General features: G+C 35.5%; 1 long non-coding RNA gene across 1 annotated transcript; it reads left to right on the top strand.

Annotated features, from left to right (window-relative positions):
* The first annotated feature begins 1,356 nt into the window (after window positions 1-1,356).
* Window positions 1,357-4,138, top strand: LOC114294608 (uncharacterized). The gene is made up of 3 exons (XR_014344838.1): window positions 1,357-1,814; window positions 2,574-2,700; window positions 4,022-4,138. It is a non-coding gene; the product is annotated as an uncharacterized LOC114294608 (long non-coding RNA).
* The last annotated feature ends 8,336 nt before the right edge of the window (window positions 4,139-12,474 follow it).

The following is a 12,474-nucleotide window of genomic DNA, read 5'->3' as shown; positions in this document are numbered from 1 at the left end:
CATCATTTGATACAAAGAATACAACAGTATACCCAAATGAACTCATTCGCAAACCTGCCAACGAAGATAATCCATAAGTAGTACTAATAATAATAATAATCCTCCTCCTCCTCCTCCTCCTCCTCCTCCTCATAATAATAATAATAATAATAATAATGACAATAACAACAATGATGACCAACTCCAATACTGATATTCATTGGTTTTATTTGTGGAGAATTTACGGAAGGATAAAACTCCACCGGCATTGTTTTTCAACATTGTCAGTCCCTAGCCTAGACAAAGGAGGAGGATTATGTGTTAACCAAACAACCAACACATCAAAGTCCTATCAGATTTTGAACATGAATCTGAATATGAACATGTAGGTAAAGACTATGGTTGAATTTACTTAATTTACTTGATAATCCTGATTTTTTATTAGTTGGCTCCGTGCTTAGTTTTATTTGGAATATTTGGAATACTTGATAGTTTTAGAGTTTAGACTTTCATTAGTTACAAGTTTTATTTAAACTTTCCATTGCATTTTCAATGTGTTGGGTTAGATTTTTTGAATTCCCAATACATTTCCCCTCGTTTATGATAATTTATTGCCTATAAAACCCACCATAATCACTATAAAGTGTATTGTTTTGTACAGTGATTAACAATTTAACAATTTTAATTGTGAACCTCAATTCAAAACTTCCCCCAAATGGGTTTATTGTACACGAAGTGATATGAAGAGGCTTTTGAGCATATGGGAGATCCCATTGAGCATATCAAATTGCAATGTCCTTAAATTCTTGGATTTGGGGTTTAATAGTCTGAATGGGAGTATTCCAATTGAGGCTGTGGGTTTGAAGAGTCTTTTGGCTTTTTGATTGGGGAATAATTCAGTTGATGGAACTGTTCCAGCAGGGTTTGAGAGCATTGAATTGCTTGAGGTTCTGGATTTGCGTAATCTCAAACTGGTTGGCAACATTCCTGAAGAAATCAGCAATTGCAAGTTTCTTCTTTAGTTGTGAGTCCAATTGCAACATTTCTGGAGAACATAACTTTCACTGCTTTACAGTTCGTTTATCACAAAGCTGGAGGAAGCAAAAATAAATGAGCAAGATAATGCATGAGTTGAGCAATAAAAACCAAGTTCTTTATAATATCAGCAACATGCAAACTGTTTTTAAGAAGTGAGGAGTGGTGAGTTTGAAGAGAAGTATGACCAACGTGAGAAAAAAGGGAAGATGGTTGTTATTTTCAACATGAATGGTGTCATTTTCCAGAGTAGTTTGTGTGAGAATAGAGGGATTTTATCTCTTAAGTTGTGTGTTTTGAGGCATCCATATTTGGAAACGACTGTTGATCGGAGGAGATGTTCATGGCTGCAAATGAATAGGGACATCATAGCATCCAAATAAACTAAAACCTTTGATTGCCATTAAATATTAGCCAAGAGCGCTAAAACCTTTCTTGGTATTTTGAAGAGTGTGGCAAAGATAAGAGAGTTAGAAAGAAGTAGCAAATACAGTGGAAGCAGCCACATGAAGAAGGAAATGAGAACAACAAATGGATGTGAAAGGAAATGCAAACCAGATGGTCCCGAAACTATGAATGCTCAGATACCATACAGAACTCTGGGATAATCAATAACAATTTTTTTTTTTTAATACATGATATGATGTTTACGTTGATACTTTTGCTAGGTTACTGTAGACACATGTTGAAATCCTTAATGTTGTAGGTTGGGAAGCAATATGCTAAAGAAAATGGATTGCTTTTCTTTAAGACTTCTGCAAAAACTACACAAAATGTCAATGAGCTTTTTTATGAAATAGGTGATTATATCTCTTATCATTTGGCATTAAGGGTATGTTTAGTCTCTTTATGAAATAGAAAATGCATTGCAAAATCTCTTTATGACTGATATGAGTTGGTTGACTGATATGAGGAGTGTTCTCTCTCCCTCTCTCTCCCTCTCTCTCCACATATGCACATGGATTTATATTTGGTACTACTGCTTATCAACCAACAAATTAGTCAAAGAAGATCTTTTTACATTATTTTGAATTAATAAATGAAGTGGCTATAGAATGGATGGTTTTTTAATACTCTATGTTAAATGGACTGTTCAAAATAAATCAAATACCCCGTGTCAAACACTTGACACTTGAATAAAGGTGTGCCATATGTATTCGATACTTTCCATCAAACACTTCTTACATAATTGTATTCAAAACTGTCATTATAGATATATTTTGTTGCTTAATTGCTATAAAATGAGTAAAATGTCTTCTTTTTATTTATTTATTTTTTATGCTCTTATCTTTCATAAAACACCATTTTATCCTACAAAATAAATTTAAAATGTGAATATATGACCCTTTTCTGCTAAGTCAGCATACCCTTTAATTAGAATTTTGATTGCTCTGACATCTAAAATTTGCATCCACACCTGCATCTGTAACTGTGTCCATGTAACATTGTTAATACTGTTGTTTCCATGTATTGAATGTGTTGGTGTGGCAATCGTTGTCCATGGGTCAAGTTTACGTGCAGGGTTTATGTTATGTGCTTATTTTTAGTAATTCTTGCAGCAAAGAGATTGACAAAAGCTTCCCCTTCAAGGCCAGCGGGAATGAAACTGCTTAATAGATCACAAGAAGCAGGAAGAAGAGCATTTTGTTGCTCCAGCTGATACCTGAACTTGGCAAGAGAACAACTGTGAGTGATTTTCCTCATTTTAATCCCTCACCTTTAATTTGAAAGTTCATCTCTTGCCGTGGTGAAATGAAAATTATATCTCAGAATTGAAAATCTATCTTAGAAAATTCTCATGCCAATCGTTTCCTCTTTTAATAGTTAATCCGGGAACTATTGAAATTCATTTTTTGCTGATCCAAGTTGAAAACATGCAACACTTCGTAGGAGCCGTGTCTTACCGAATATTTGTTGCATGTATGTTGTATCTTGAAATAGCTTTGTGACAATTGAATTATTTTACATGCTTAGTTATGTGAGGGAAATGAATATGGAACTCAAAATGAAAATCATGGTCATGGTGCATATACTTAAAGTCTGGTTGATAAGATTGATGAGGTGAAATATTATTTTATTTTGACGCTTAATAATTCTTTGAGCTCAACTTGATAATAAGATGAAACACCTTGAACCCTCATTACGATTCACTCAAGAACAAACTGGTCAATCTCATCCATGAGATAGACAAGTCAACCTCAATCTTAATTTCAAGGGTAAATTACACTGACCTCTATTGTGGTTTGAAGAAAATATAGCAAATCCCACAGTTTTGATATAATTACATTGACTTTTTTGTTAATAAGGTTAAAGAGACCAAAACTAATGCAAATGGTATGAAAACACAAAGATGATATCATTTTTTCATTTGTACAATTAATGATTTTTTGATGAAAAGAGGATTGAGTGTACTGTATATATATATATATATATTTTTTTTTTTTCAATCTTGACGGGAGATTAGTGTAATTTATCCTAATTTCAAAATTAACTATGAAATGGATTTTGATTCTTTGTTGTGCAAGTCTCTGCTATGATTTTACTATACTTCTAATCACAGCAGGGCATGTTATTAAAGAGATGATCCAACAGTTTAGGTATAATCTTAACCGTAACATCCCAAAATGACATTATTTTGGGCTAAAAAAAAAATAAAATTGAAGAACGTGCGTCAGTTTGTGATGGTGGTGGTAAACTTGACCCCACATCCAAAGATGAAAAAGTTGAATACAAAAAAAGATCACAGGTTGGGACACGACACTATCACGATCTATATAATAAGGCAAGAGGCTTTTTGAAAATGTCTTAAAATGAGTCTTTCTGCAACAAAGCATGGTGCATTTCCCTTTGCAATGCATATCCTTTTTGGTTTTTTTACTTTCTATCATGGACAATGGGATTTTTGAACCTTGATATCTGCTACAGTGGCCACAAGGTATCATTTGGCCATGAAATCCATTTGGACATCCATCTTCAGCTAACTTAATTTTGGTTTTGTGTTGTACAGACCTATATGTTTAAGTATGATAGTGTTCATGGTCAATGGAAAAAAATTGAGCTTAAGGTTCAGGATTCTAAGACCCTTCTCTTTGGTGACAAACCCGTCGCAGTCTTTGGTATGAGGTATTATAAGCTGATTTTGCTATCTTTATATTTCATTTTATTTTCAAAATGGCACCCTTTGATTATTAATAATTTATTTTTTTATTTTATTTAGTAACCCAGAGGAGATCCCATGGGGTCAAGCTGGAGTTGAATATGTTGTTGAGTCCACTGGAGTTTCTATTGATAAGGACAAAGCTGCTGCCCACTTGAAGGTTTGCCTTTATTTTTCTGCTTTCTGGATTGGTATTTTGATTTGTGTGCATACTTTCTCTGATATAGTTGAAGAGATATATTTGTCTTGCTTTCATCAATATTGATTTCTGGTTCTTTTATTTTTTTAAATGGAAATGTTGCATGTTGAATCTGTTTTCTTCTTTGGCTAAAATACCAGTGCTGGTACAATGCCCCACTCATGAATTTTGACTTGACATGTTATGCTCAATTGGGCAATGTTTGTTATTTTGTTGGCTTGCAAATGTTCATGACGACATGGTTTGTTGATAGTATTGCTCTTGATTTTTTTTTAATCACCAGGGTGGTGCAAAGGAGGTTGTCATTTCTGCTCCAAGTAAGGATGCTCCCATGTTTGTTATGGGTGTCAATGAGAAGGACTACAAGCTAGATATTGATATTGTTTCCAATGCTATCAACAAACCATTAACATTATCAATATCTAGCATTGGAAACATTATTATACCTGTACGGAGGCGAAATATCCTCTACTTTCCGTACTCCTTTTACTCCAAGCTTCTCTTGGCGGCGTCTACCTGGTAACACAAAAAAGGTGAATTGCCCGGCGGTGGTGTGCCGGAAAGACCCTCCGACGATCAAGTCAGTCCATTTGAGGAAGGAGAAGACAGATAGAGAGAGAGAGTGTTTCCTTTGGGGAAGAAGTTGCATACCTCTAACGTTCGTCCTCCTCCTTATTTCAAGGCTGGCCATGCAGCCTCAAGATTATGCGTGCACTACCTCTGCTGTCCTTCCCAAGACAGGTGGTAGTGCTCACCTTTCACCACCTTACGCGTGTACAGGCTTAGTCCTCCCACCAGTACACGCAGAACTGTCTAATGGTATTGAAGCATGCGTGGAGCAGATGTCCTCTCCCTCATGCCATTGGCCCAGGTGGCACACCTGACCGCAGTACCACGACCGGCCTAACTCCCGCGAAGAACTATCACTACAGGCACTCAACCGCGCTATGCCCCACCGGACTGCCCCTTGGCAAAGGGGTAGAGGGATGATGCTCATGGGCCGGGCTGGTATTGACCGGTTTATCGTGGTATACCGGTCGCGAGGCATGCCGGCCTCCGTCCGTTCTACCTTCATCCGAAGTTATCTGGAATCTGCCCATCTCGGCTATCCGGTTAGAGACGTGCCATCCCTCACTTGTCCATAGTTTAGCCCGAGCTGCCCGTAGCCCGGTCTCGCCACTTGGCTGTGTGCCATGTCGAAGGTTTGCTAGTCGCAGCTCGGCCAGGCTTAGTTCACGCCCGATCAGCCGATCTTTTCGACCGAGCAAAACAGACCCGCCGGCCCCCCCTCGATAGAGGAAACAGCACGGCGCCGTGAGGTCTGTCACGACCCGCCCTATCTTAGCTCGACCGTACTAACGGCGCAAATCTCCCTTCTCAATACCCAGTGTGTTAGTGTTTCCCTTCAATTACTATGCATTTGTCTACACCATTAACATTTGTTGTATACAGTTTTTATTTATTTATTTTTTATTATTATTATTTTTTTTTTATGGTTAACTGATGGAATGCTTTCAATATATTTCATGGAGGAATTTAAGGATGAGGAGATGGTTGATGTGAAGTCATTACACATTCGAAACTTTCTCTGAAGTTGAGTTTGTTGGTTAGTGCTTTGCTTTGCATTTAACAATTGTTAGGATACTCATATCCATCAATTGTTTCTCTATCTTCTTTGATTGAAATTCATTGATTACCTAGGGACCTGTCTTAAAAAGAGATGTAATCCTAGATTTAATAGTAAACCACTTGATTATCTTTTTATCTATAGTTATTGGTCAGTTTCCAAACAAAGAAATTTAAAAACTATGCCAATATACTGTAAGAATGTGATAGATCGAAGCCCTCTAAATCTCTATTCTCAAATTTTCACAAAATCTTAAAAAAGGGTAAATTATAAATATGCCCCTGATGTTTGTAAAATATTCTCACTCTCTCTATGGGAGCTTGCATTTTAAGATTAGTATCCAGAGTTTGGTAATGAGGTGCGGTGTTGCCTTTAAGTCAAACTTGGTTCTAGATCATGACACAATGCAATTATACAATTGGATTTGTTGATTGGGATTTTATTTTATTTATTTATTTTTATTTTTTGTCAATCAAACTTGGTTCTTATGTAGTTATAATTTGATTAGCAGCAGTAGCCCTAACTGGTGTGCATTTAAGTTTTAATTTCTTTTGAATTGCAGAGCATTGGCTATTGTGCATTATTTGATATTTTAATTTTTTTTTTATATTTGATTTGTTTGGAATTGTAGGGTATAGTTTGTTAAATATATTTTTATAACTGCATTTTAATTTTAATATTATTTATACCGCGCCTTTAGGTACGGACATACGCTAGTTAATCAAAATGGAAAAATAATATCCGACAAACTAAACCGACATTTGATGCCGAATCCACATGGCAGCTCATATGAGTGTCCAAAACTGAAGTCAATAACGTGGGCCTGCTTTTTGACATTTTGATTCCGAATCCACGTGGCAGCAAATCTCAAATCAATAAAGTGGAGCCTATTTTTTCTATCCAATACACGTTTAGTGGGATCAAAAATGCTCCCGACCTCTAAACTTTGACCACTAAATTACCACTAATGACGTGGCTGCCTACGTGGAAAACGGATGCAAACTCGCCCGTTTCTCCCTCTTTCTTATTCATTTGAAATTTGAAATTCATTTTCATTTCAAACTCTCTCCATTCTTCCTTCTCTTCACTGTTGTGCCTCTCCTTGGCGACCTCCCCGACGAGCGAACACAGGCGAGCGAAGCTCTGCAACACCGGCGAGCGAAGCTCTGCAACACCGGCGACCCGGCTCTCCAACCCTGACGCCCGGCGACCCGACGAGCACAGAATCTCTCTCCGTCTTCCCATCGGACTCGCGACTCGCTTCTCTCGATTAGTGGTGTTTTCTCGACAGATCTGTGTTCACAAGTTAGTGAAATAATTTCTCTCTCTCTCTCTCTCTCTATATATATATATATATATATATGCCCTAATTTGTTTTTGAGAACCCTCTTTTCCTCAACTTTACCAGATATCTTCCCCCTTTTCCTCCTGGTTTGGTTTTGAGAACCCTCTTTTTAGGTGGGCTTGGACTATGATTCCAAAAGTCCTAACAAAAAAATATGTATATATATAACATGCTTTGTATTTAATGAAATGTTAAACAAATTAATGCAGAAAATAGAGGAATCCATGGCTACTTGGATGTTATTGAGCCCATCTTAAAAAAAATTATTGTATGTTCATGGAGATATACATGAGATCAAAAACGTTTGATTTTTGAGACTGTTGAGAAATTATGTTAAAAGGCATGAGACATTAGATGGTATGTTAACTTAATTACTGTCATTATTAATAATAACTATGTTGCTCAAGTTATAATTAATTGCATCGGAAATGCCTCACAAGGTCGTATGTTTGAGAAATTCCATTAAAGCTCTTTTTTGAAAATTAAATAGGGAATGGGCCTACAGCCCACAGGCATCTGAATTTTTGTCTCAAATCTTCTTCTTCTTCTTCTTCTTTTTATATTTTATTTTATATATACATATATATTTTTATATGCCACTAAAATCTTACATCCACTTTGGATTTAAAAGTTATCTGGGCAAACAAATAAAATAAAAGAAAACTATAGAAAGACAAGCCACTAGACTGAGAATAATAGATAGTTAGAGAAAGTGAGACAGACATTGAATCTTTGTGTACGCATAAAATAAAAGAAAGGTAAAGGTTGAGGATAGGATATCACTCTATGATTTTCTAACTAAGACAGTTAAGCAATGTAGCAAATTCTGAGACCATCTCCTCTTTCACACCTATCCCACAAACAACACTTTTATGGAAATTAATCCTTAAACCATAAACCACTTCAAAACACCTCAATATTCTTTTATGGATCATCATGAGGGAGATGGCTGCCATCAATTATTGCTTCTGCTAATGTCTCTACTGTTTGGAGGGACATCCTGAATATGGTTCTGTCTAATTCTAGGCTGCACAGTTTCTATGTAGAGAATGTGGAAATTAGGATTGGGAATGGTTTTAGGATCTTGTTCTGGATAGATAATTGGAGGGGTGATTCATGCCTTCAAGGTATGTAATTTGTATAAGAGCTGTGAAGTGTGATGAGGACCTAAAATGGGGTCACCTTCGCTCTAGTTCTGTAGTTCCATGTTTCATATAAGCGTAAAGTCTACTAGTACAAGAATAAGACCTCATTAAAAGTGTCTACTTGGATTTATCATTTACATGGATTTATGGCTACTTGGATTTATCATTTTGGACTGATTTAGAACATAGATTCTGGATTTATCACTATGAACCCTTGGGAATCCATGGCTACTTGGATTTATCATTTACAAAAAACAGTAGCACTAACTACAAATTATTTCAATATATTTAAAAGATCAATTTGATGACACTTACATTCTTGAGCACAACCACAATAAGTACCTGTATTCTGGCTTTATCAAGGTTTGGTTCCTCTGATATGCCATGAAGGCCTTTGGGTAACTACTTTACTTCTTCACAAGATGGTTAGGATGTTTTCTCCCATGTTCTCATTTAGAAAGTTTATTTTTTGTTTTTCCTCTTCCTTATTGCATATGCATTAAATGTCCTGTATTTCAGTTCATGCTACTCTAACTCGGTCAAAATACTAAGGCTCTGTTTGGTTGTGAACTGAAATCAATTTTCAACACGTGGGCTCGCGTATGACGTTTGGATACTATGTTCAAAAATTGATTCCGCGTGTTAATTCAAATTACATTTTCAAAATCTGTTTGGTAGCAAATATCTCTTTTTCAACGTTTCTGCCTTGTTCATCATCTCCCAACTTTCACGTGAACCTCATCTAGACCTGTCCTTCAGATTTATCACGGGCGACTTCTCAGTGTTCAGATTCATCACGGATGAGTTTCAGAGAGTTTCAGAGGTCAGACTCATTTTATAAATAATGAATCTATCCAACCCGCTTCATACTCGTATCATATTTCACAAATCAACTGAGTTACGATTTGTGCGTTGCGGACGATTCTTATTACGGGCAACCAATCAACGACGACTGCGAGGTGAAATTATTCACAAAATTATTCACATATTTTGTTGTAGGAAAATTATTTGAAAAATTCATTCTAATTTTTTTTTTCAGGTCAAATTTATCAAATTTATTGTTGAATTCGACGAGCAAACAGTGGCTCGTTCAATCAGTATACACATTCCATCACCGGCGATAATTATTCAACTCCCACTAATCTGGTAAATAAATCCTTCATCCTTCATCCTTCGTCTGTTATCTGTTATCTGAAAATGATTTCAAACGAGTCGATCAACTGTTTCAACTTTTTGTTCTTCAAAAATAGTGTAAATCATTCATCTGTTATGTATAAATGATTTTGGAGAAGTTGAAATCAGTTCGTAAATGGTTTATCAGAATTTGGTATGTCGTATTTTCCATTTCAGATCGGTTGTTATTTGAAATTATGAACGGTTTGAACCTTTCTTCTATCAAATGTATAGTGGCAGTGAACATACACACCCGGCCGGTCGTCCCCCGGGTCATCCGGCAGGTCGACCACGCGGTCATCCCACCTCTCTGCCGCTTTGTCTTCCACCTTCCATTCCTGAATTCCTGAATGGTTTGAACCACTGGTCCTCCCTGAACTGTTTGAACCCACCGGCTTTTTTACTATTTTTTTTCCTTAATTTCAATTAACAACCAATACTAATTTGTTTTGAATTCAAATCAATATAACACAATGTTAAACACATTATTAAACATTGAATGTTAACTAATTTTTTTTGTAAAACATTGTTAACATTGTGTTTTTTTTAATTAAGCTTTTTTTTTTTTACATTGTTAACAACCAATATTAAATTTTTTTTTATCTGATTGTTAATTAAAAAAAAATTACTGATTTCTTTCCTACTATTTAAACACAATGTTAACTGAATTTTGAGGCTTTGAGAGCAAAGACACCCCAATGTTAACTGAATTTTGAGGCTTTGAGAGCAAAGACACCCCTAGCGCTGGCACACACGGTTAAAACCAGGGATAGCTAGTGTTACATTACCATTTAGACATATATATGTCTATATTTATTTATTTATATGGTAAATAAGATTTATACAAAATATAGTAAAGTTTTTAATTTTTATAGCATTTCATTTTTTATTAATAATTTATCATTCATATGAATATGAATTAAAAACGAAAAAATAATAATGTTATCTTTTTTACATTAAAATATTTTTTATTTTGATGTTATGAAAAGATAAGTCAATATACTTATGTTAAAATTAATTATATTTTTTCATAATTTTTCAACATATTAGAATATTTATGTATGTATTTTAATTTTTTATTATTTTGAGTCATATTTTAATTTATAGAAATAAATAAATAAAATGTTCATACCATACTTTTGTTTTGATCGAGTTCATACCATACTTTACCCTCCTTTTCTTTCTAGTGGTTGAAATTACATTTTATAGAATTAAAAAAAAACGGTTTAGCGAAATTTTTTTTATGCAAAATTTTTTTTGATAAAACAAAAAAATGTTTTTTCCATGACTACTTGCAAGGGGTCGTTTGGGACACAGGAAAAAAAGTTGGTTTTGGGTTTATAAAAGTCGATTTTTTTTTATTTATTATTTGTGGTTATATTTCTGCTATCTGAATTTTTTTTTTTTTTGTAATTATATTTCAGCTATTTAAATTCAATTAATCTGCTACGTACTTTTTTCCTTGAAATAAAATAATCTGTACTTTTTCCTTTATCTGTGTTCTCCTTCAAATCATTTTGCACTGTTATTGTTGTATATCCATCGCAGTGTTCTTTAAAATACTTTGTTCTGCTTGTATATTCATCCCAAACTAGTTTAAATATAATTTGTATATTTATAGATGGATGGAAATAATTCCGATGACAATGAGAACACCAAAATGTGGACGCCCAGAATTGAAACGAAATTAATAAATATGTTGAGAGATGAGGTTAGAAACAATCAAACAACGGGCCGTACTACTTCATGGACAATTAGGCATTGGAATCATTATGCAAATCAGTTGCACAACATATATGGATTTCGGTATACAGGTGTTAAGGTGCGCCAAAAATATCAGCGCTTGAAAGCTGATTACCAGACATTCAAGCGACTCCAGGCACAAACTGGTCTGGGATGGGATCCTATTATAGGCACTGTTGTTGCACCCGATGAATTTTGGGATAAGGTTTTCCATTAATCTGTACTATTTTCTAATTTTATTTTAAACGTTTCATGATATACACAATGCTTAATTCTTGTTTTGTACTTGTTGTAGGCTAGCAGAAATGTGAAGAAGTTTAGGACAAAAGGGTTTGAATATTTTCAGGAAATGGCAGAAATTGTTGAAAATTGTTGTGCTACAGGGGCCCTGTCTCGTGCATCCACACAAGGACCCCTTGACTCAGAAGAAGAAGACGACATGTTAAATAAATTTTGGAACGTTGATGCTGGTGGGAGTAACGTTGGTGGGAGTAATGCTGGTGGGAGTAATGCTGCTGAGGCCATTCCTGTTGACTTATTCGGGGATGAGTATATAGATCCAGCCAAGGGCAAAAGTCACAAGAGAGGCCCTGCAACCAGCCAGACTGACAGTGGCCGTTCCAAAAAGTCACGGTCAAGTGGGTTTGATGATGTGTGTGCTGCTTTCACATCCTATGTACAAGCCAAAACAGGACATTCACGTGCACGAGAACATGAGACTGAGGCTGTAAGTGCAGGTGGTGATGATTATTCCCTTGATGCATGTCAAGATGCATTGCTTGAGCTTGGGGACATACCACCGTTGCAGTACGTTAGGGCACTGACACTGTTCAAGGATAAGGAATGGCGAAGGTTTTTCATGCGCACTCCTACCCATTTGCGCCTAGCCATGATCCTCGCTTTGCAGTGAACTGAGATTATCCCTGTTTTGCTTGTGTTAGCAAATCTTCTTGGCTGAACTGTTTGATCATTTCATTATCCCTGATTTGGTTTTAATTCTTATTTTTTTCATTCCATCATATCCTCTTTTCTTTTCTATGTTCGTATGTTTTTTTTTTTTTTAACTTTTAA

Source organism: Camellia sinensis, chromosome 11, assembly GCF_055761805.1.
Source record: "Camellia sinensis isolate YWXY chromosome 11, ASM5576180v1, whole genome shotgun sequence".
Taxonomy (NCBI): domain Eukaryota; kingdom Viridiplantae; phylum Streptophyta; class Magnoliopsida; order Ericales; family Theaceae; genus Camellia; species Camellia sinensis.
This window is presented reverse-complemented; position numbering and strand designations above follow the sequence as displayed.